The sequence below is a fragment of the Triturus cristatus genome, chromosome 6 (genome assembly GCF_964204655.1).
Source record: "Triturus cristatus chromosome 6, aTriCri1.1, whole genome shotgun sequence".
NCBI lineage: Eukaryota > Metazoa > Chordata > Amphibia > Caudata > Salamandridae > Triturus > Triturus cristatus.
Window position 1 is genome coordinate 209,405,460 of NC_140589.1, and position 23,033 is coordinate 209,428,492.

The 23,033-nt window shown below is 45.0% G+C and overlaps 1 protein-coding gene across 4 annotated transcripts in view; it reads right to left on the bottom strand.

Moving 5' to 3' along the window:
* LOC146816648 (zinc finger BED domain-containing protein 6-like) overlaps positions 1-23,033 on the bottom strand; it is a 168,971-nt gene that overhangs the window by 22,445 nt on the left and 123,493 nt on the right. Inside the window, exon 1 of one of the 4 annotated variants that reach the window (XR_014962929.1) lies at positions 10,698-10,803. The exons of the other annotated variants lie outside the window; for them this stretch is intronic. The gene's annotated coding sequence lies outside the window, so the exon portion shown is untranslated. Of the gene's footprint in view, positions 1-10,697; positions 10,804-23,033 lie in introns of those variants that run through there. 4 annotated transcript variants of the gene reach the window in all.

Here is a 23,033-nt window from a genome sequence, read left to right on the forward strand (position 1 = left end):
GTCGCGGCGACAGGGCATTGAACGGGATTGTGAAGCCGAACAGCCAGAGACGTCCTGCTGTTGCTGGCTTATGAATGCGGCATTCATAAGCCAGCAGCAGCAGGACCCCATTCAATGCCTTGTCGCCATGACATAGAAATTGATTACGCCAAGGTGGATCTATTCCTCAAGATGATCTCTAGACAATCGTACAATCCCTCGTCCTTTCGAAACTGGACTATGGAAACACCATCCAAACAGGGTCACCAAAAGGTCACTTGGCCCCACTAAGGTCAGTCCTTAACATGACAGCCCGACTCATAACTGGTGTAAGAAGATTTAAATACATCTCACCAACCCTCAACTGGCTTCCCATAGAAGGTAGATGTATTTACAAAATGGCCTGCATCACACACACAAGGCCCTTCATGCCCAAAGCCCCAACTACCTAAACATCAAACTAGTAAAAGCAGGAAAATCCAGAACTCTGAGAAGCACTGACTCACTTCTCATCCCTCCGAAACTGGGGAGGGAGGGGGAGGGGCTGAACCCACGACCCAGTGCCAGTCCTTCTCTGGTAACGTACCCAGGATATGGAACACTCCCTATTGATCTCAGATGCAACCCCTCCTTGCTTCAAAAAAACTGAAAATCCTTCTCCTCAATCAATACATTTACTGACTAAGTCAACCAACCTAGGCATCAATAACCTAAAGGACTCTCCATTCACTCGAACCTTAAAGGATGGTGATTATCTGACTGTGTCAACCACCTGTGTCTTTCTCCCATAAATGGATACATAAGTATTTTGTCTTTGCTTATATCTTTATGCATCCTCATGTCCTGCGATTAAACGCAATTTTTCTTTTCCTTTGTGCATGTAAAGCGCTCTGAGACCCATGGGTCAGCTAGCGCTATATAAAACTTTATAAATAAAAATAAATAAAAAGCTGAAAAAGAAAGGACACCACGTATGAAGCACTAGATGGGAACGAGAAAAGACTTGTTTAATCACTAGCACTATTGCAGTGCGCAATGCTAGCAGCCGAGAACCCAAACTCAAGAATTCAACGTTGCCATTGTTTATTGAGCTATCTCAAATAGAAAATTACCAGTTATAATTCACCTTCTTTGATGAACCTCAGACAACCTTGCACACCAGGCCATGGACCCCAAAGCCTACTGCATACTAATAATGGAGCCTCGGCCGCTTAAAAGCCTCCAATATGCCATATAACAGGAAAAAAGCAAGGGGGGGGGAGGGGGTGCAGGTAGCTGCAACCAAGTGCAAGTTCACCCTTGCACCGTGCGCTGACTAGAATCAACCGCCGCGCTCGAAATCCGGAAACAGTGAGCCTCTGCTACCTCAATCTACACCCACCCCCGTACTACGGATCCCAGGTACTAGCCGTGTGCCCGACGTGTCCCAAACATAGCCTGCAACATTAATCTAACAGTCTTCTGTCCGAACATGCGAGTCCGTTGCGCAACACGCAATACATCAAAGACACATTCCCAATAAATATCGTCCCAACCACTGATGACTGTGCATGCCGCCCGGTAAGGAGCCTTGGCGGCCGACCACCAGTCCTTCCATTATAGCAAATTCTGTTCTCCATGCCTATAGAAGTGCATTCCCAGTGTGTTTTTGTGTTTACCATTTAGTGCAGTTATTATACCTCTACTTGTACTTTGTACTCTTTTGTAACATGCACAGTCACTTTTGTAACCTCTTGTATTTTGTTTGTTCTTGATACTTGTGGTGCAGTTCGGGTTCCTCAATTCCCCTCTATTACCACGAACAGAATGATTTCTCAGTCACACACACATACACACATCATACGCTGGTGGGGCCCATAACACCAACATTCATTCTATCAATCTATCCGTACCTACAAAGGGACATTAATTCCGAACCAAACTGCTTTCTTGATGGAAGAACCCCTTTCCCTGAATCACCCTAACAATTCCTCCATCAATAGGTCGATCGAATCATTTAGTTGTTATTTAGTTTAATGATACCTTAATACTCTAAATGTATTCAATAATACATTTCAATGAAATAATCACCCGACACATTATTTCAAATAATGATTTTCTTTTATGTAAATCAAATGCAGGTTAAATCTTAATAATGCAATATCATCTTTTGTCATATTTACCTATTCTGGCTAATTGTCGTTTTTTAAGTCAGAACTGGTCCTCAGTAAATTCTTCAGAGTTCTGTTCTATCATGTAGAGCAGGGGTACTCACAAACTTTCTCTCGGGGACTAAATTTACAGTGTGGTTTGTGGCCGAGGGCCGCACCGGTGGGGACGGGGGCAGGGCTAGTGCAAAAAAAACAAATGTGACCATGAGGTTGAACACAGGCCCCTGCAGCAGACGCCTTCGTCCACTGAGCCACCAGACCCGGCATGCACACATCCCTATCTATCTAGCTCTGTCTCCCTCCCTCCCTCCCTCTATCACTCTCCCTCTCTCCCTCTATCTCTCTCTCTCTCCCTCTGCCTCACTCACTGCGTTTGTCTACCTCTCTCTCCGTCTCCCTCCCTGTCTCCCTCCCTCCCCCTGTCAAGGGGGCAAAAGTGAGCCCAGCCGCAGGAACAGCAGGATGGCAAGAAAGCAACAGGACAAGGTGGGCAGCCGAGGTGGATTCTAGTTAATACATGCCGATGTTTATAGATAAAGGGCGTTAAAAGCACTGGCAAACACCCGCACAAATTAAGCCCTGGAAGACTTTGTCATGTCCGTCATATCTTTCAGCCAGTGGCACAGGGAAAAGCCGGCTGTCGATAGGTGCACTAATGCTACGCGGCATATGAAGTGGTGTACAGCCAGTGCGCACCCTGAGTGTGTGCACCTTCAGGAGTAGGACACAACGTTCCCCGGGACCTGCAGGCATCACTCTGCAGGCTAATGCTTTTGTACTCAGGAATCCCTCTAGCCTTCCCAATGTGCTGCCTGGACCTCTGCATTGACGGAGAGACCAGCAACTACAGTCTGTTGCTGCTGCGCTGTCCTCAGCAGAGGTGCACCTGCCCTGGAGAGAAAGCATATTTTTGCGATATTGCACACAGATGCTGTCTGCACCAGGCCCACCCAAATGAGAGCCTGAGGTTTTATAAATATGGCTCCTGGTGTTATTTTTTTTGCACGGTTTGTTAAATGCTGGTCCAGAGACTTTCCCTTATATTCTTTCTTTCTTTCCCTTTTTAAACATAACATTTATATTTCACTTTCCTGTCAATAAAAAAATTTCACTGTCTTCAGCTGTTGCATCAAAATTGCCTCTGATGTTGAAACCCTGTTTCCTATAATAGGTGCTTCACAGACGAACGCATGTGCGGTGTGTTGCGTGGGTGTGCCACGACAGATTTCACATTCAGAGTGCTGAGCTCAGGGTGGGGGCTGAGAAGGGTTTAGGCGACCTGGACAGCAGCGCCTTGATGGACTAGGTGTGCAGTTTCCTCTTTTGACAGGTGAATAGTCAGCGAGCAGTGGTACGGCAGGCAAGCGCTCTGCACCCACATGCATACACATAGTAGTGCCCCCAGCCAGCCAGCCAGCCCAAAGTTGTACACCCCCCTCCCCCCCCCCCCGGTCCGTCACCTCACCCTGCGCTGAGTCAGCTTCCCTGGAACGCACACAGCCGCCGCACCCAAGTACTTCACAGGTCTTTTAAAGACCTTTCACTTGTTGATTAGGCTTTGTTGTATTTCATCTCTTCCTAGCGCCCCTGCATCTCCACTCAATCAGAGGAGAGATGCAGGGGCGCTAAGAAGAGGTGAAATACAACAAAGCCTTATTAACAAGTGAATGGCTTTTAAAAGAATCACCCGGCCCGGCCCCCATAGCTCCACGCTGCTGCAACCGGCGGTGCTTGCACAGGTACGATGTCTGCAAGGTCCGCGGGCCGCCAAGGAAGGCTTGCCGGGCCGCTGGCGGCCCGCGGGCCGTACTATGAGTATCCCTGATGTAGAGTCACCGTCTTCTCCGTCAGCATAACATCAGGATTCTGATTATCGGATCTCCGTCTGATCTAAGCACCTCTCTAGTCTACCAATATTTATACTAAAATTTACATATAAAATGTTACATTTTTCATTTCACAGGAATATGATTGGCTAATTTAAAATACATTCGAAGATTTTCCTACCACAAAAATCAAAACCCAAAAAATTCATTTTCCCCTTTTACGGAAATTTAAAATGTTTTCTTGCTCAAATTTTATAAAATTTTGTCTCCTCTTCATCTTCTCTTTTTGCTTTGTTATACATACTCTCCTTCCATTCTTCCAATTCTATTTCTTGCAAATCTCTTTCTTGTTTCTTTTCTCTTTTTTATATTTTCTCGTCTAATTTTCTTTTTATTTCTTCTATATCTACAACACATACATCCTAGTCTAAGAATTAATAATATGAAAATTACACACGTTAGTGGAAATAATATTTTACCAATAATGGTACTATCTACTTTAGCTATGAAATTCTTAATAGCAGCCATTTTATTACTAACTTTAGTCCAGATACTTTCAGCTTCCAGTGGTACTATTTCATCATGGAATTCAGTAATGTTTTTGATATAGACTTTTAGATCTTTGCTTTCGTCAGGAATGTAAGTGCAACAATGTTGAACTTTCAGCATTCCACAGACTCCACCTTCTTTTGCCAATAAAATATCAAGAGCAAGTCGATTTTGCATTACCATAGCACGCATGGCAACCATTTCAGTGTTTACCAATAGAAATCCTCCAGCGGTGCTTGTTGACAAGCCATCCACTACTGTTGATAGCTTCCGAATATTATTTGCATTCAAAGATATTCCCACTGCTGGTATCAAGGCTCCAAAAATGTCACCTACAATTTCTGTCCAAGTTTCTCTTCTACTGCGCATTAGTAGGTTATTTTGTCCAGTGTTTTCTACTCTATCCATGTGAAAGATTTTTGGAAAGACCAAGCCAACATAACATGTGCCATACCAATGGTCTGGCAACCTATAATAAGCCTTGTTTCCACAAATGTAGTACAATCCAGGAAAGACTGGATCGTTTCCACCTCTAAATCCCCATCCGGTTGCAATAAAGTATATATCATGGCACTCACTAGTCCCTATGAAATAATGATCGTATTGGGATCTCTTTCTCATAATACATAGTTTGCCTTTCTGTGGTGTATCTATAGCCATTGTTGGACTGGCTTCATTTTTCAGCTACTTTTCTTTATCTATGTCCCACACAGTTTCTCATTTTATTTCCTTCTGCTTTTCTGTGCATTTTTGATCTCCTTTCCTCAACCAGGTCTAAAAATGTTTTCTCTTCTTTCTTCAAACTGCAAGTTAGATTGTTTCTAAAAATGTATTCTAATGTCAATTCTTTAGTCTCTGTAAAAATCTCACCTAAAACGTTAGCTTCTTTAGCAGGATTCAATTAATTATTCATAGGCAATTGCCCAAGAATGTTATCTACGTTTGACAAATTATAGTCTAATTTCCCTACTTGATAAAATATACTAATTAACACACTACATGAAATTCCATACGTAGCTGGAAGGTGATAAGTCACTCCTTCTGAAACAGAGGCAGGTAATTGCATGCAAACGTAGCAATCCCTTACGTCCATTGTTTTTACGTATTCATAGAATAGTTTTGAAAACACACTGCTAGAAAAATCAGTTATAGACCTATCCTTATGTATATGTACATTGCTAGTTTTAGTCGGAACTACCTTTTGGGAACTCTTCCCTATGTTAAGTCATATTCTCAGTATGCCCTCCTAATGTATCTATAGTTACTTTGAAAGAGATCAGTAGAGCAAGTACACTCCAAAAAAGCATTACTAATGCTGTACAACAACAACACATTTTGCACCATCTTTTCATAAAGGCACATCTATTCTTGCTATCCTCTATGTTAGCCATCTTGTTAAATTGACTGTGTCTTTTGACTTAGCCTCTTCTACTCCACTACTGCACTTAAGGCACTAAGTACCTAACAGGTTATTCCAGACTTTTAATTTTCTAGTTTTAGTCTCTTTATTTTCTTCCACAAATGCCTTCTTTGGAATTACTCAGTTTGGCATCTCATCGTTTTTCACTTCCTTCTCGTCATCCAAATACAGAAGTTCCTGAATATCCGCTTCTTCTCCAATATCGGACAAGATAACTCTCAGGATTCCCTCAGTTTCTTCTTCTTCAACCACTTTCAGCAAAGTCTCCTCTGGATTTACTTGACTGTCCGCCTCTTCTCCTGGTTCAGGCAGTGCCACATACGTCCATTCTGGCGACTTATATTCCTGGTTTGGTTTTCTTGTTCTTTTGTTTTCTTCAGATATCTCTGTTTCTCCTTCTCTTGCTTTGTTCTGACTTGACACTTCGTTCACTTGTTCAGCTTTTGAGGGATTAACTCGTGTCAGTCGATATCTCAGTCTTTTTATCTTATTGGGCCAAAGGTTTCCTTTAGCATTTCTTTTTGTTTTGCCTTCTTTGTTGTTTTTCTCCTCGATCCAAGTTCTCTTTCTCAGAACTCGACCTTCATGTATCTCGTTCTCAATTCTTCAGATTCTGTTTCAGTTGCCTCTTCTTCTCCAACAGCTTCCTTTTCCACCTGTTGTGATTGCCCTACTTCTGTCCCTCCTCGGGTCTCCGACACGCAATCTTCCTGCTGACTACTTGTCCCTTCACCTAACTCAGTGTTGGTTGTCCCTACACCTCTTTGGGGGTTTTCCGCAGAAATCTGTCCCTCTCTCTCTATTTCTGTCCCTTCAGGGATTATTTCAGGTGGAACTTCTCCCACTCTCTCATTTGGTGTAAATGTCACTTCTGTTGGAATGTTCTTTTCTTTTCTTTCCTTCTTTTTGTGTTCGTTACTGGTAGTTGGTATTTCTGGCTTCTTTCCAGAATCTGAATTTGTCTCTGGAATCTGCAGTGTTCTCCTCAGGATTTCTCCTTGTGGAATAAGAGCTGGTCTTGGCCCTTTCTCCCCCCTTTCAGGATTTTCTTTTGTCTTTGAAATCTCGTTATCTGAATCACCACTCGATTCTGAATCATCAAAATATTCTTTGCCAATGCTGTCACCTGGGTTTGGAACTCTCAAGGTGTGACTTGCATGTATCCAATTTTTCAGTCCAGCACACTTCACAGCAGTTGTTGTGGTCAGGACAACTTGCCTTGGCCTTCCCCACCTTGGAACCAAGCAATTTCTTCTTCTGTGGACCTTTATTCTCACCCAGTCCCCTGGGCTCAAATCATGGGCTGGTTTCCTTTCAAGTGTTGTGGCATCCGCTCCAACCTGTTGAAACACAGAATGGACTGCGTCAGCCAGGCCTTTACAGTAATCCAAAACCATGTCATCAGTTATAGTCATCAACTTGTTGACTGGTACAAACATGTGTCTCATGGCATGTCCCATAATAATTTCATGGGGACTCAAACCTGTTGTTCTGTCTGGAGTAGACCTAATCGTCATCAAGACTAGAAGCAAGACATCAGGCCATTTCATTCCTGTGGCTAAACACATTTTCCCAATTCTGTTTTCGATGGTACCATTCATTTGTTCAACCACACCAGAAGCCTCTGGTCGGTAGGCACAATGCAGTTTTTGTTGTACACTCAATGCTTCACAGATCAATTTCATGATTTCATTATAAAAGTGTCCTCCTCTGTCTGATTCAATGGTCACTGGAAACCCGAACCGTGGGATGAATTCTCTTAACAATAGCTTAGCCACTGTTATCCCATCATTTCTTCTTGTTGGGAATGCTTCCACCCACCTGGAGAACAGACAGACTATCACCAAGACATACCTCAAACTGTTGCAAGGGGGCATCTCAATGAAATCTATCTGCATTCTGGTGAAGGGTCCTCCCTCTCGGCCTATTGTGCCTAGGCTCACTACTGTTTCCTTCCAGGATTGTATTGCTGACATATCAGGCATCTTTGACAGACTCTCTGCTATCAACCTGAATTTTGCAGTGTACCAGGTTTGCTTAAAGGCTCTTATCATGGCATCTCTCCCTAGATGTCCCTGGCCATGATACATCCGTGCCATGGTTGACATCATGCTATCAGGCATTACTGGTCTTCCATCCCTATAGACCCATACATGGTCTTTCTCCCTTGGTGCACAACCTGCTTTTACCCACTGCTTCATTTCTTCATCTCCTGCTTCATCCTGCAACTGCCTCACTTCTTCCCATGTTCCCACAACGTTAGTAAACATTAAGGAGCAAGAAGACATTTCCTTTTCCTTTGACCGATTGATTGAATACTGATTTCGTGCACAATACTAGGCCATGTCATTGGCGAATCTATTCCCTGTAGTGATGTAATCACTACCTTGACCATGAGCAGCACATTTTACAACAGCCAGTTCTTTAGGCAACTGTATCGCTTCAAGCAATTTTCCAACCACTTCTGCATTCTTTATGGGAGTTCCACTTGAGGTCAGGAAACCTCTCTGTAGCCAAAGTCATGGACAACTCCAAAGCCATACTGGCTGTCAGTCATCACAGTTACTCTCACATTCCTCCCAATTTTGCATGCCTTTGTCAATGCCACTAGTTCTGCTACTTGAGCGGATTTAACTCCTTTCAAGGGTGATGCTTCCAGAACTGCTGAAACTGTGCATATCGCATATGCTGCACTCAACAATCCTTCATCCGTTCTCAAACAAAATCCATCCACAAACATCACATAGTCACTTTCTGGCAATGGCAGATCTTTTATGTCTGGTCTGGGTTTGGTGCAAAAGTCAAGCACATCTAGGCAATCATGATCATCATCTCTTACCTCCACACTTTCAGCATCTGGCAATAGAGTGGCTGGATTCACATTCACACATCTCTCAAGACTCACATTTGATGCACCTAGAATGACTTTCTCATACTTAGTCAGCCGACTATGTGACATGAACTGTGTCCGGCTCCTTGTTAAAAGGATCGCCACATCATGAGGTACACACACTCTTAAGGGATATCCCATTACGATTCCCTCACTTTGCTCCAGGCTTCGGCATGTAGCAGCTACTGCTTTCAGACATCCTGGCAAACCCACAGTTACTGGGTCCAGCATTGACGAGAAGTACGCAACTGGTCTCCTCAATCTTCCATGTTTCTGAATTAACACTGAGAGTGCACATCCGTTTCTCTCACTGCAGTACAACTCGAACTCCTTCTCATAGTCTGGCATACCTAGGGCAGGTGCTTCACAAAGCCTGTCCTTCAATTGTCTAAATGCTGCCAATTCTTCTTTGTTTAATTCAAGGGGGTCTTTTACCTCGCTTTTATTAATGGCTTGGCAATCAGGGGAAAATTAATTATCCACTGACGACAATAGCCAACCATTCCTAGGAACATTCTCACTTCCCTTTGTGTCATCGGGGCTCTCATTCCTCTGACGATTCTGATTCTGTCTATTGTCACTTTTCTCAGCCCTTTCTCAATATTATGTCCGAGGTATTGTACTTCTTTCTTACAGATTTGCAATTTTGCTGGAGATACTTTTAGTCCTCCATCTGCCAAATGATTCAGCAAAGCTATTGTGTCTGTTTTGCAAGCTTCACGTGTTTTCGATGCCACAAGTAGGTCATCGATGTCCTGGACCAAGACTGAATTTTGAGGCATTGCTAGACTTTCCAGAGATTTCTTCAGCAACTGATTAAATATTGAGGGGCTCTCTGTATACCCCTGTGGGATTCGACACCATGCCAAAATACGCTCTCCATACAGAAATGCAAAAATCGGCTAGCTGTCATGATGCAACGGGATTGAAAAGAAAGCATGGCACAAATCAATTACTGTGTACCATTCTGCATCATGGGGAATCTGATACAAAATCACTGACGGATTTGGTACAATGGGACAGCATGACAACAATTTTGTTTATTTTTCTCAAATCCTGCACTATTCTGAACTTTCCATTAGGCTTCTTCAGTCCCATTATAGGTGAATTACATGGACTGCTCAATATTTCCCTCAAAACTCCCTGCTGGATCATTTTCTCAATTAAGGGTGTTACTCCTTCAATTATTTCAGGTGTCAGTCTGTATTGTGGAATGTTTGGAAAAACTGCTCCTTCTTTTACAGAAATTTTCACCGGGTCTACATTTCTCATAAGGCCTACATCTTCTGCAGTGAAATCCCAGACTCCTGCCTTAACTGTCTGTTTTAATTCTGGTGGCAATTCATCGGGATTGAATATGGCATATGTTTCAGCAACATCATTCTCTCTGTTAGCTATGGTCATTTTTTACAGGACATCTTCCTCTGGTGTCTCAAAAGCTAATCCATCTGGAGTACAGAATATGGTGCAATTCATCTTGCACAACAAATCCCTACCTAGCAAATTCACAGGACTGGTCACACACCACAAATCGATGCATGTCTGAAAACTTCCCTATTCTGACCTTTACCGGTTCAGTAAGGTACGTTCTGAGCTGTGTGTTGGACACACCAACTACTTGGATGGTTTCATCCGAAAGAGGAAGATTCTTTACATCAGCTGACCTGACAGTTGATCGTGTAGCTCCAGTGTCGACTAGAAAAGTAATGCTTTCATCATTAACCTTCCCATCTACAAAGGGTCCTGTCTGGTCTATTTCTAGAGTTGCGCCAAGCACGCACTCTTCTTCCTCCCTTCGGCACCGTCAGAAATCCTCCTCTGAATCACTCATCATTTCGCAACCAATATTGTGACACAGCGCTCACGCGTTGCGGTTTGTTTACCTGTTCTTCATTGTAGAATCCCGAGTCGTGACTATACCTCTGGGCGTGTTTGCTCTGTGGTAAAGGCGGTTTTGGCACCTGATTCTGTGGATTAACAGCCTTCTGCTGTTGCTGCTGTTGGCCACCCACCTCACTCTGCACCTGTGGATTCAATGATGGATTTTCATCATTAGTACTTGGAGGAAATTTACACTCGGATTTCCAATGCCCTGTCCTACCGCAATTGTGGCATGGAAACTTCTTTTTAGCTTCTATATTACCTTTCCCCTTTCCTGGGCCAAAGCTCGGTTTATTTCCTGGGTTATTTGCTTGTTCGACTAACTGAGCTTCCGGTCTTTCTGCAACTTTCACTTGTGCCCACATTGCCTTTTCCTTCAGCTTTCGTTGCTTTGCCTCAATCTCATCACTAAAGTATTTAGCATGTCTCAGGATCTCATCGATATTCTTGCTCTGCCAGTCAACTGTATGCTGCTTTATCATCTCACTAATTTCAGGACGTAAACCATATACAAATCTGTATACAAAATGACTCAGGTCCTTTTCACCCAGATTCTCATCTCCACTAAACTGCTTGAAAGCCAGTATTAGTCTTTCATAGTAGGCATGAACTGATTCTTTCACTTCCTGATGTGCTCGGTCTATTTTTACCCAGTCTGTTTCCTTGGGAGGTACCTTGTTTTTTCAGAAATACCATAACCTGTTCGTATTTCTTCATTACCTCGGGGTCTGGTGCTCCTGTTTTGGGATCTCTCGGGTATTCTTTTGCTGGCCAATCTATAACTATTTTGCATTCTGCCCACAAGTCTGCTGGTACTATTATATCAAATAGGCTATTCAGGTCAATCCACAGCACTTTTGACAGCTTCACAAATCTGTCTACCTGTCTGTACCACTCAACGGGCTTTTCTCGCAATCGACGGAAGTCATTTGTAAATGACAAAATATCCTGTCTGGTCCATGGGACATGCACATATCCCCCTCCTGGAATCTCTCTCATGGGAAATTCTGTCACTACCTTCTCCTTTTCTCTAACAGGAAATGCTGGAAAAGTTGTGTCTGATGCATCATCTCGCTTTCTATACCACCTACTTTTCCATTTATCCACATCTCCCCATTTTCTCAGCAAAGTGATTATATCCTTAATCTGTCCTATTCAGCCTGTGGTGTTCATGTTTTCAATGTCTTTTTCAGTGAAATCCACTCGGTAAGGCTTTTGTAAAGCTTTTACCCTGTCCATGTCAATTCCCATTTTGCTTGCTATTTCTTCTAGACTGTCATGTAGGTTCTTTGCTCTCCAAGTGACACTCTTACACAGAAACAACAGCTCATCATCCTGGTAATTTCAGCTTTTCTGTGGGGATCGTCCCTACTATTAACTCTTCCAGTACCATGTGTAATTTTGCCACATCAATTGTTTGGGATTCTCTTTTCTTTCCTTGCAAACCCTTTAACCATTCGCTCAATTCATCCGTAGTTATTCCTGTGGATCTTTCTACACTCCCTTGTTCTGTCACTCTTTGTGGTTCTAATATTGATCCTCCGGTCATTCTGTTCCTTTCTATGCAATCGGGACTTAAGAACGGGTTATTTGACACATTCAGTTGACCTTCGCTCATTGTATGTCTCCACGGGTTCTCTCTTGTTCTCATTAGGGGTTGTTCAGCCTGCCTACTGCTCACATACAGAACTATTAGGCCATGTTCACTTTCTGCTTCTCAAAAATGGGCATAACAGGACCTATTGTTACAGGAACTGTGACTGCTTCTACATTTTTGGTCAATTCTCTTACCTTCTCTGTTAGTTCTAGGGTGGTTTTTGCTAATTCCATTGAATTTTCACTATCAGCCCTATTTTCCATTTCTTTCTCTCTTTCCCTAAGGGGATTACTTCTTTTCACCTCTGGTGTCATGACTTCTGTTTTGATAATTTGCAGGGTATCTCTCATGCGAGTACCTTGGGTTACTACATCTGGTTCCTGTCTGTACGGGGGTGGACTTTTGTAAAACAGGTCATCGAGAATGTCATCCTCGGATTCGTTTGCTCCGTACCTTCTAGATTCTACGTTATTTCTTTTTTCTACGCATTTCCTCCCTTCAGTCTCCCCTGCAGTTCTTACGGGAAACAGTCCTTCAGTCTTGCTTGCGTCTCGCCACCTTCTCATTCGATCATTATGAGTTTCACGATCATACTGTCGTCCAAACATATACCTATATCTACCAGCACTTCTCTGCTTTTCTCGCTCATGCATCTCATCTTCCCACTCAGTCAGCGCCTCGAACTGTGTCGGTCTAGGTCGGGGCTCTAGACTCATTATCCGCTCACGCAGATTTCTTAATATGGCCAGATTAAATGAGCCATGTTCTGGGAAAGCTAAAACTCTGTCTTCCCTTGTATACTTCACCCAATTGTCCAACCAAATGCAGGTATGATACCCATATTTCGCAACCATGAAGGATGCGGGGGTTTTCGTCGGAGGAAGTAACTGTCCTTCTCTTGTCACAATCTCTTTGTCTTTCACAAACCATCCCTTTATTTTACTAAACAAAGACTTCATATTCTTTTCTACAGCGTGGTAATACATTTCCCTGTCTTCCGTGAATCCCTAGTCTTCTCTACAACTGTACGATCTTTTGTCCAATTGCAGGGCGACTCACACTAACGCACCAATCCGGAGCGTCTACGTCACTGTTACAATCCTCCAATCCCAGCGCGACTCACACCAACGCACCAATCCTGGAGCGTCTACGTCACCCTGTATTTCTTCCAATCCTTGCGCGGCACACACTAACGCACCAATCAGAGCGTTTCTGCTGTTCTGACCCACTGTCCAATCCCAGCGCGGTCTTACTGACGTCAGCAGTCGCTGCAGCAGCTTCTGCTCCTGTCTCCTGTCTACCCCTCCTTTACAAAACTACTCGGTAGACTTTGTTTCAATTTCCACAATCCTATTAGTTAAAACATATAAACATCTCCATTGTCCGCTTCGATAACCAAAGAATAGCAATAGACCTTTCTCACGAGAATTCCGTCTTTCTCGAGAGCAGCGCTTACCTCTGCCCTACTACAGAATCGTTACTTCCGTTGATAAAGTAGCACATCCCTCTACTTCACCCTTCTATCAATCATCAATTAACTGTTTCTCCAGAATTAAGACACATAGTTGGAGACGTAATGCTCCTGAGAAATAAAACCAGAGTTTCGCAATTAACCGGAATGCCTTTTTCATTCACACACTTCCACACCAGAAAAATGTAGCACATTCATACAGAATCCTGTCTTTCCCGAGAACAGCGAACAGTCTGTCCTACTACAGAATTATTACATACGTTAACAAAGCAGCGCTTACCTCTGCCCTGTCCTTCTAACAAGCTCAGAGAGTACCTATTACCTTTCTAGTGATAAGCGTTATCAGAATGCCAATAGGATCCCTGGTACCCAAGACCAGAACTTCACAGGTAACCTTCGCTATCATACACACTCCTCTCACACCGAAAATATGTCTCTAATGGCAGCACACGGCGATGCTACCGAATCGAACCCAGACAATGCGACGCACAACTTCAATTGTTGTGCGTTTCCCCTGTCTACATACAGGGCCAACAATTCCGCCTTTCCCGAGAGCAGGGCTTGCCTCTGCCCTACTACGGAACTGTCACCGACTTCCTACGTCCCAGAAGCCGTACACACTACATAAAACTCAATACGACTTCAACATATAGTGTTAGTACACATATCAATACCAATCAATAATCAATATGCTGGGGGAGGAGCCAAGATGGCGACCGGGACGGCAGCGTAGATTCCCGGCTCCGTGAACCTCCGCATCCCGCACGGATATCCTGCATGAGATCCTCAGTCTGCGCTATGAGATCGTGTTTGTGAATGAGAGTGGCAACCGATCGTGTGACTCCGAGGTTTCTGGCTGCCGTACCGCCGGAGAAATCTGCAGTTGAACTTTGCGGCCCGTGCAGCCCCGGAGCCGGGACCTCGAGTGGACGCCTTGGCCGGGTGGCAGTTTAACAACAGCGGCCTGTGGTGACTGGGTGGAGTCGGTCCACCGGAGCGGTGCTGCCCTCGGCCTGCATTTTGACGTAGGCGCTCCCACTGCTAAGCGTAGCGGACCGAGGACATGCCCGGGGGTGCAACTCTCAGATTCTTCGGTGCTTGCCCCTGCCTTTGACGGTGAGCTGCCCGGACGCCGCCCCTAGCTCGCCCTGATCCTTGCGGGCTGCTCCCGGCTTTTCGCGGGAGCTGGTCCGTGGCGGGGACGACTGTTGCCCGTGACCACGCAACGGCTGAATTTGTGCATGCCCCCGGACCCCCTGTCTTCAGCGACGTGGACCTCGAGGCGCTTGTCCCTGGGTCCCGGCCCCAATACGAGTCGGGCCTTCCCGGCGGCCATCTTGTTGTTATGCAGCCTACCATCCTGTCCACTGGGTCGCAGCAGGATTGGGAGTGTGTGACTTTTGGGAGTGTGGCGGAGCGATCGCAGAGAGCTGTGCTGGGGTACGGCGACCTCCTAGAGGCCCTTGGTGCCCTTCATTTCTCCTTGGCTCGTGGCGCCGGGGAGTAAGCTCGATGGTGTGGCATCAGCGTTGGGACAGTGGCGGCATGCTGGTCCACAGGTACACAGGGGCTTCCCACACTGCACACAGGAGGATAATGTCGCGGCCACCCCTGCGATTAGTGCACAGCCGGACACTCCGGACAGTATGCTACCGTGTGATCGGCTAACTGAGGGTTTGATCTGTTCCGGAGGTATTGGACCTGAGTGGAAGGTGGTGGCCTTGTCCCGTGCACGGCCTCCGGCGACCCAGGGACAATTCCAGCAACGTTTGTCTACTTTGGCTGATTCAGCCTTCCTGGACCTTGTGTGCAGTGCAGATCCTGGGGCAGCACTGGGAAAGACGTCCCTCCATGATGCGGACTGTGTTGGTACTCAGAGACTTCCACCCCACCTGTGTGCGTCGCTTCCCGGTTGTTTTTGGACACTCCTTTACCCTGGAACATCGGACATGGTGCTGGGTCGAGGGGTAGGCATGGGCAGAATTGCAAAGAGTGGTCAAGGATGAGGCTGATCCTTCGGGGGTGGTCATCCAGTAGACGGGCGGACTCATGGTTGCGTACTCTCATGGTTATTAGCATAGTTGGTGCATAATGCTCCCCATTTCCCCTTTTTGATATGGTCGATTTGGTGCTGCTTATTGTTTGCTGTGGGGAGACTTCACCGTGCGGGAGGGAGAAGCCGGGGGTATGTTTTGAAGGCCCTCCTCCAGTTTATTATACTTTCTCCACCCCCCCGTCTGGTGGGGTTCTTTCTTACTCCTTTTTCCCTGTTTCTTCTATATTTCGGGTCTAGTTCCAGGGCGACAGGCACACTGCTGGGGGGGGGGGCCATACTAATTTGCAGAGGTGCAGGGTGGGGAGTTGGGGGAGGGGACTCTTTAGTCTTTATCTCTTTTTCCATGGCCTCCTTTTTCTTCTCCGCTTCTTCTTGTTTTTTTCTTTTCTGGGATCAGCGCGGTACACCTCCTTTGTTGTGAATCGTCGCCTCTTCATGTGTGCCACAGTTTCCGGGGTGTTCTCTGGGCGTTAGGTACTGGGGCCTGCAGGCGCAACTGTTTTTGATATTCTTCCCCATCCGGAATTTCCCGTGTCTGCGCCATTGATCCAATAGATTGCTGCTTATTGCTTACGTCTGTTATTCTTGCCCCTTATCGTTGTTGGGAAATTGTTTGGCACCTGATCCTACTGTCTTGTTTCATTATAAAATGAAAAACCCCTTTTCTCCTGGTGTCCTACCTGCGCGGCTCACTGGCCGGACTATATTGGAATGAAGATTCTGCTCTCCGAGGTGCCGCCTGTGTTTACATTGGCTCTTATTGCTCTGATTGCTTAGCGGCCGGCCCCGGGGGGTTGTAGGCCCATACTTGTTAATGATTGAAATGTCAATAAAGGTTTTTCAACAAAAAAAAAAAAAAAAAAAAAAAAAAAATAATCAATATGCTATATACACGCAAAATCATCAAACCAAAACAATAAAAACCATCATCTTGCTACCAGAAAACTGGTGCAGTTCGGGTTCCTCAATTCCCCTCTATTACCGCGGACAGAATGATTTCTCAGTCACACACATCATATGCTGGTGGGGCCCATAACACCAACATTCATTCTATCAATCTATCCGTACCTACAAAGGGACATTAATTCCGAACCAAACTGCTTTCATGATGGAAGAACCACTTTCCCTGAATCACCCTAACAATTCCTCCATCAATAGGTCGATCGAATTGGAAAAAGTTTCAAAGCGAATGTATGGGAAATAGAAATCCGTAGTCCTAAACGTATCTATTTGTTGGGAACAGGTCGAGTTCAACAGTTCATAAATCTCAATTGTAACAATTTCTTCACGTTCAGGGGCATTGGCACCTCGCCCAGGGTAGTCTTCATGGGCATGGTCTGACAGGTCACACAGGGGACACGGTCGAAGTCAGTGCAGGCGCCTTTCTCCATTGTTCAAATGGTGAAATAATGTACTCTAGTCAGGCTTCAGTCGGCGGCCATTAAATGGCAGGCCCAAATGGTCAACTTAAGCAAAGAAACACAAAAATCGTAATTAATACATGGAAATGATTAAAACAGTGTTATTCCCTTGCTAATACCCTTATGTGCGTGCATTTATCTAGCCATATGCAACATCCAAAACCGTTAATGCTGGTTTATTTAAGCGCAAATCACAATAACATCACACAAGCAACGTTTATCATTTTAATATGCATACAGGCTTAGTTCACTTATTATTTTAGCCATGCAAAACGCATTCCCACGTGTATTCTTTCTGTTAATAAGGTTGATTAGTTTTAAAACAGCAAACCGTTAATTATTATAATTATTCATCAGTCGTTTTAATATAGACATACGAAAATGGAGTAGGTATTTTTTTTTTTAAATAAAATATTATACCTGCTCCAGCACTTGCACAATTGTCACTATTGCCTCATGTTACAAAAGCTTACGTTACATGCTCACTTGTAATTTTCACCTCATGTATCATTACTGTTCCTATTGTGAAGCGCTCTGACACCTTCGGGTAAAGTCTGCGCTATATAAAAATGCATTAAATAAATAAATAAAATCCCCGAGCAAAGAACAAGGGGCATGCGACATGCTGCTAAGTGCACGGCTGCAGCGGCGTAGCTGGGGGGGGTGGCGGTCTGCCCCAGGCGGCACCCTTTTGAGGGCGGCGGCCGCGTGGCACTGGCCCATGGCGGCGGCCTTTATAATTTAATTGGGGACACAGCACTCACTGACACTACTGTCAACATGTTTGTAGTGCAAGCGCGCCTGCTTGCAAAACGCAAATGCTGTCTGCAGCGCACGCACCACCACCTAGCTTAGTGGTAGTGCGGTGCGCGACGTACCGCATTTGTGGTTGGCTGAAGGTCCGTCCCAGGGCCGTCATTGGTAGCGCGTGAGCGCTACCAATGACTGCCCTGGGCATAATTTTTGGCCAGCCCTCGCGCCAGAGCGTGTAGGAGGCCAGTGAATGTCAGCAGCAGACACGCCAACAAAGGCCGGATGTGTTCTGTGCTCTCAACAACCCGCCACAAACCGCAGCAGCAAACACCCCCCCGCCGTCGGCCTCCTTATATATTTCCAGCACCCCCATCTCTCCAGGGTTGAGCTCTGAAATCTTTTAGATTCCTAACACTGAAAAGCCCTGTCGAGTCTGCGGATCTGCTGCTGAAACGGCCAGGAGTGTTGTTTGAATGTAGACACGGCGTCCTTTGACACCCCCTGGAGATTTCCGAAACAACTTGAGCGAAGGGTTTGTGAAAAGCTTCTTCTATCGTTTTTGGCCTAGAAGCACGTGATGTCATTATTGAATTGTGAGAGTTCGCCGGCAGTGCACGAGAGGTAATACATTAGTTTACCGAACTCATTGAACCCATGCGAAAATCTACACAAGTTTACATTTTCTTAACAAAATAAAGCACCACCCCTCCGGCTGTACCTATTCAAACTCTTTCACATTTACAAAACTGGCAAAGGCGTAATTCCAAACATATAGTGAGTGTCATTCTTGCAGACTAGTTATTAAAGCACTGCCTGTTCCTGAAGTCGGAACAAAAAACTCAAAATAGAATTTAACTTAAGGCATAAACGGTATAATACTTTATATTAACACTTTACTTGAAATGGTTCCTTAATATTCTTTGATGTGTATGTTTGCTCTAAGCCCTTTACAGTCTTAACATTAAGGATATGTTGATTCTGTCAAATGCATTTGTGCAACAATTTATGACTTAATCAAAGGCAAATTATTAGTCATTATTATGCCTGATAAATGGAAAGGGGGGGGGGGGGGGGGGGGGGAATTGTGTACACTAAAGTTGCTAGAAAAAAATCCCTGAATCTGAGGATTATCGGGTGTATTTATACCTTTACTGACTTAAGTCATTTAAAAATTGCCAGCTCATCAGAACAACCCAATCTCAGTTCTATTTAATCCAATAACTTCTTGTTGTAATCCAACACATTTTTAATGTACAGTATATAGACTACAGTCTGGGTGTGCTACTTCATGGTAAAAATCCCTCAGTTCACTTATTCAAATTTCTCTTCCTTTAAACAGCAGTGAATGAACTGCTTGTTTGATAGTAAGTCTCTCTCAGGGCACTCAGTATTCGTCTATCTCTTCTATCCAGTCACCCTGAGTGTGCATGCACTTACTGGGGCTACTTTCAGCTCTCTTCCCATACAGTTCTATCTTTCCCCACTTTCTCTCAGTGCTACAGACGTGTCTAGTGCCAAATCAGGGAAGCAAGGTAAACCTTGTAACCTCCATGCTGCCAAAATATTGAATACTGTTGGTACACCTGAGCGCTAGGTATCTGAGGGCCCACCTCTCAGTTTGCAGTGCTCCTGTTGAGGAAGGGAGTCTAGTCTCCTGAAAGTTTATTATATCATGAACTTTTTATTTCTCTTAGGATAAGCCTGAGAGACGCCTGCAGTAGTGCTCGCTCTCTATTTAAGTACTAACCAGAGACCATGCTTATGAAGACCTATTCGATGTCCACTCTTACTCTCACCCAACTGACTAACGTTCTCCTTCACCTTAGCCACAGCTTCATCATTCCAATTATATCACATCACAGGAAGGTTTTGTCCTGGTTAGCACTAAACCATTCTACTCAGACTGACTGCCACATAAACCTTTTGCATGGCTAAACAGAGTAAAAAGGTGATGAAATATATTCTCAATGTATAAAGAAGACAAATGTTGCTTTGATTTGCAGTCTGACTAATTGCACCAGAGGTACTGTAAATGTAAATGTGTTGTACTTGTATAGCGCACTGTTACCCTAGGGTGTCCTGGCGCTGTACTCATACCGCTGTGGAACCCTTCCTGGCTTTTCCCTGTGAAATGTCCACTCCTGGGCACCCCCAAGGTGAAGCCAGGCATCCCAGCGCTGTTGGGGCCGTTGTGGAGATTAAGCAAGCTATTGCCCAGAGTTGCAGAGTGGGACCCATCATTAGAATAGGCACCGAGGCGAGAATTAACATGTCCGAGGAAATTGAGCCCAAGACCCGCCGCGGCGGGAATTGAACCCTGGTCCCGGGCCAGACCTCTGCATCAGGGTCTGCCGCTCTAACCATTGAGCCACACTTCTCCACTACTGTGTCATGCACCAGTGTGACTTCCGCTACGCACTCTACTCTAAGCACCATGATATGAACCAGAACACTGCATTGTAGTCGACCATGACATACAACTAGGACACAAAGGATGCTTGAGGCTATGAAAAAAGTTCTAGACCGGAGATTACGCACAACGATTGACTGGGCCATACAGTCCGATTGGCATTTCTAGTACACATTATGGGGGTAAAGGTTTTTGTCTACTCTTTAGGTGTTAAAGCTTATTTTCTTTGTTAGCAGGCATCTTGAGACTTATAGTTACACAGATCCCGATGTCAGGATAAAGACTTGTCCTAGACAGCGATACCTTTATCTCTTTCTAGCTTGTTTGGGTGTGGTAAGCAAAGGCTTCATTACATTCCCCCACATACAGGTAGAGCATTTGGCGGTACCAGTAACTGATGAGGAAGTTGGGTAGGCTATTAGAACTATTAAAGTAAACAAAGCTCCGGGTAAAATGGCTATACAGATAGTTTCCAGGTAATATTTGACCCAAAATGTAGCTAAATTAAATAATTGTTTTCCAATATCATGACCCATCACACCATCTATGTGCGAAATTGATGTTGCATTAACACTGCAACTTTCAAAGGACCCATAAAGATGCTCTTTCCATTGATCAAAACTGTACAGAAAATCATTAGCCTCTACACTTAAAAACTTGCACCGGGATTGGTTCCTCTGGACCAGTCATGGTTTGTCAGGAAAAGACTGACACAATAATGTGCACAAGATTGTCCACCTTGTTGAGAAAGTGCAAGCGATATTAGTTACACTTGACGCTGACAAAGTTTTTAACCAGTACCCCGATTGTTGTAGTTGCTTGTGGGTCCGTCTCAGGGCCCAGTGGAGGACCAGAGCCAACCTGAGAGGAACTTCTACAGTGCATCAAAGGTATCTCCACAGTTGTTTGTTTGGAACGTGTGAAGACAGGAAAGAAAGGAGAGGACCAGGCAGGTAAGTCCACCCGGCAAGTATGTTGAAAATTATGCAAATGGAAGTTTTGCCCCTCAATACCACACGTGATGGTTGGCACCTGAAAGGATACAACCATCCATTCACATAGGTCCCAGTCTGCTATTTTCTAGTTTTCTTTACCATTAAGGCATTTTCGAGATTTACCATGATATGGATCGGTAATCCCACAAACATCCTTTTATTTATAAGACATATCACTGTCATGAGTGTAAAATCTGAAAATTTTCGGGAAGCAACAGTGTGGAGATTTTAGTAGTTATTGTGGCATTGATAATGCATTGTTGGGGAAAGCTAATACTACCTGGAATTTAAAAGCACTGATAAGGCATTAGTGGAGGAAGATCATGCGTACCTCAACACTGATAAGGCCCTACTGTGGTAAGGCCATACTGCTGAGGTCCTGTAGCAATGAGGCGGTGCTGGTAAGGCAAATTGGCGGGGCCTGGGATTCTCAAGGAATGAGAACACATCAGTTAAGAAGCTGGCACAGTTGATAGGCCTGGATGCTTTGGTGGATGGTGACGCTGCAACCCTGCAGGGTCGTACTTTGTTGTTGCTATAGTGCCTTGCTGCTGTGGTGCGCCACCAGTGCGACTCAATTAATGCAGGCTGGTGACAAGATAGTGAGATCTTAGAAATCTCCCTTGACTTGAATTGAACTTAGCTGTTGCACACACTCCAACTTAGATCGGCACCAAGCAGTACGCACTAGGAGTTTGGCAGAAACTCTCTCGCTGCAATGGTGTGGTCTGACTGTTGAGACTGGTGTGACTCTGTTCTAAGGCCAGGCTATATGTGTATTACCCCACCCCCACCTTCCCTCACCAGTTCATGCTCTGAGTTCGTCATTGCATTATTGTACCTCAAGTCAGAGCACATCACGTTTGTGCACGTCCCCACTACTTTAATGGGGGGACCATGATGTTTGGTCATTTAATGTCAGCTGTAGATGATGGATCCCCGAACAGTGTCATGTATGCGCATGTTTGCATTGTGCTGAGGGGATTACCAGGTAATTATTCACGCAGCTCTCTGATGGATTTCACATGCGATTTTTTTGAGTCCCCAGATAGATCATGCAGTCTGTGTGTTCTCCTTTGTGCTGCCGGTCACCAGTGTATTCAACTGTGTAGCCTTGGACCGGGACATGTATGTGCATGTAACTTGCATGATCGAGGTAACTATTAGCGGCAATACTACACGTGTCTCTCGGACCTCTCGCCGTCCTTTTTCCCCAGCACCCCCCCCCCCCCCCAACCTCCCCCGAGGGGCGGCAATCTGAGGGATAGCCCCGGGCGCCACAAGCTCTGGCTATGCCTCTGCACGGCTGGGATACTCACCGCCACGCAGAAGAACCACATGCAAGCGCTCCATGCTGCAAGACGGAGATACTTACAACCCCCTCCCTTGCTGCCATGCTAGTAGGATGCAGATTACATTAACTCAAAACGATTAAATGCGAGACACGTGCAAGCCGTGCCATGCTTTTAAGCGGCGTTACTCACCGCCCCGCCTGCAGCGGACATTAACAGACCACAAAATGTAGCCACAAACAAGAAAGAGAAAAGAACCCTCGCATGCCCAACGTTCCTGGGATGGATCCTCCCCCCGGGACCCGACATAACCGTTACCACTGAAAAGGGGGCTATCACCCAA